We start from the raw sequence: 3,175 nt of genomic DNA on the forward strand, positions 1-3,175 counted from the left end.
TCCTTTCTTATATGTAAAGTACATGTGCATTATGTTTGTGTTTGAATAAAGATTGTATTTGTGATGGTGTATTTGTGTTCAGTCTCTCTATATTTCTCGCGAACTCAGTTTGTCTAAAGATGCAGAAATATTTCAGAGTAAATAGCTTGTTCAATCTGCCATTATCCTATATACCTGTTTTATTATTTCAGAGGAAATCAGTGCTACTTGAAAATACCACAAAAAGTTAGCACACGTTTACGACTTTGAGACTTCTAGTCAACGAAAATATCATAACTATATGCAGAAACTGAATAGGTAATTAGAAAAACATTATTTGAATATACATGACAAAATATATATTCTATACTAGTTATTGAAAGGTGGAATTCAATAGTATTTTAGTCACTACACTTAGAAGAATCTTTTAGTATAACCCTTTTCCTAATGGCTTAAACTACCACATGATTTATCGTATTGAGCAAAGAATGTTCTACCAATTGAACTCGGAATTTTTTTGTTTATACACAACCTTACTTATTATTGTTCTTTTATTTTTGAAAGTGTGATTGAGATATTTTTTCAATTTTCTAGCTAGATCCAACAAAAACTGATTTCTTCATCTTCTGGTGTAGTAGACTGTAAGTTAAATATATTTTAACATTCATCAGGTAACAAAAGTAATACAGCATGTGAACTATATGAAGATAGTAGTGGAAATGTACAATTTGTATTTATAGTTTGTAGGTTAGATAAGAAAATAGAAGGTGTCATAAACAGGGTAGAGGCAATGGATAAAAAAGAAGGGTAAACTGTGGGAAATGGCAGTAGGACTTAAAGAGGAACTTAAGTTTTTACATACGAAGGATACAGTGGCAAACAATGACTTTCAGGAAGTTAGAAACTACCAATAGAGCTTGTAGTAGTGGACTTAATTATAAATAACAGGTTGTATTAAGTAACAGATTTCAGCCTTTAGCTTGTGTAGATGACTAACTAGGGGAAATAAGGTTAATAAAAGGGACAGATAGGGATGGAAATGGAAAACATAAGGAGGGTACTATTATAGATGATTCTTTAGTATAGCACGTGGATGGGATAGTCCTTGGGGTAAGTAGGAAAAAGAATTAGGTTATGCTATCCAGAGTGAATGACAGAGCAAGTGATATTATAAAGGGGGCTAGCAGTAATGCAGTTTTTGTAATGCAAATAGGGCTAATGATGAGGGGAAGGGTAGGTCACAAGGCATTCAAAGAAAAGGGACATAATATATTAATTCTTCAGGGATACTGCTAAAACCTAATTGTAAGGATAAACTGATAAGTAGGTAAATATGTTAGGGTTTAGGTCAATATGTAAGGACAGTATATTGGGTGTTTGGATTTGTGAGATAAGTTCAATGGGAAAAGTGAGCTTTTTGAAATGGGTGGTTTATACTTAAATAGGATATAGACTGGCTTGTTTGCAAGGTTTATTAACTGAACTGTAAGGGCAGCTTTAAACTTGGACCAGACAGTGGTGAGGGTCAAAATAATAAGGAAAATAAGATGTAGAGTAAAGTGTAGTGCAGAAACAAAGTGCAAAAGTAGTTTTAATGACAGACTCAAATATTATTATTGTAATGCTATAACTATAAACAATATAATGGATGACGTTAGAGCACTTGCTGGTTCAGATATTGATGTAATGGGAATAACTGAAACTTCGTTAAATGTACGCAGTTTAATGATAGGATTTTCTTTGAAATATATGTTATGAGCTGTCTAATTAATAGGGATAGATAACAAAAAAGGGAGGAGAGGTTTTATAAATTGTAGTAATTATAGCAACATTAGTCATGAAAGTCTGATAAAAAATATTTTTGCAAGTAACATTTTGTTGGATAGTCAGCATAGTTTCATTAGAGAAAAACTTGTCTTACTGATCTTTTGACATTTTATGAATATGTTATTGCTGTGGATTTGGTGTATGTGGATTTTCAGAAAACATTTGACGATGCGACACATAAAAGGTTTCTGAAAACAAGTGTCTCTGTAGGTGTGGGAGAATAAGTTGGCTCATTGGATAGAATACTGGCTAGATGGAAGGAAGCAAAGGGTTGTTATAAATGTAATTCAGTTAAATTGTATTAACGTCCCAAATTGGGTACTTCAGAGTCCAGTTGTAGAACCTTTGCTCTTTTTGACTTACAACAGTGACGTAGATCAAGGAATGGTCAATAGGTTATTTAAATTTGCAGACGACATGAAAGGTTTGGGTGTTGCTGGCTGTGAGGAGGAGGAAGCTGTTTTATACAAGGATTTAGATTATTTGGTTAGTTGGGTGAATAAATGGCTATTATTTATAATAAATGCAAGGTCAGGCATGTGAGCTAACACAATTTGAATTATGTGTATAATTCTGATGGGAATAACCTTAACAGTATTATGAAAGAAAAAGATCTTAATGTTCTGATTGATCAATCTATTTAGCCATCCCAGCAATGTGCTGTTGCTAGTAGCAGGGCAAATAAGATTTTAGATTGTATGTACAGAAATACTGATTACATGTTTAAAGAAGTAATAATATCATTGTATAGGTGATTGGTTAGGCCACATTTGGAGTACTGTGCACAGTCTTGAGCTCCTTACCTTAGAAAGGACATTGAATTGTTGGAAAGAGCTCAGAGGAAGGGTACTAGGATAATACCATAAATGGAAAGGTTGTCATACAAGGATTGGCTAATGCCTTTGAACTTGTTTTCCCTTGAAAAAAGAAGAGTTAGATAGCTTAATTTTTCTAACAGGGTGGTTGGCTTTTGGAATGTATTGCCTTCAGATGTGGTAGCTGCTTTTAATTTAAAGGAGTTTAAGGGAAAGCTTGATAAATATCTGAATGATAAAATATACCTTTGAGTGTTTTATTCTAAAGTTTAGGATAGTGAATGAGACTGTCTAGCTTGACCAAATACTCCTTGCTGTTCTTTAATTATCTGTATCAATGTATAGTTTCAAATTCTATTGGGACATCATCAGCAAATAATGTCACTCAAAGGAGCTTAATATGAAATTGGTATTTTCAATATGAACAACGCCTTCTGTGCACGTGGGTTTAAGTTCAGGTCTAAAACCCTTAGTATTTGGAAATAGTCATTTCTTCTGTTACGTCTCTGTATGTTTGTTTGTTAATTCTTCTAAGATACAAGTCCTTTCTTTAT

Source organism: Limulus polyphemus, unplaced genomic scaffold (genome assembly GCF_000517525.1).
Source record: "Limulus polyphemus unplaced genomic scaffold, Limulus_polyphemus-2.1.2 Scaffold2634, whole genome shotgun sequence".
In the NCBI taxonomy this organism is placed as follows: domain Eukaryota; kingdom Metazoa; phylum Arthropoda; class Merostomata; order Xiphosura; family Limulidae; genus Limulus; species Limulus polyphemus.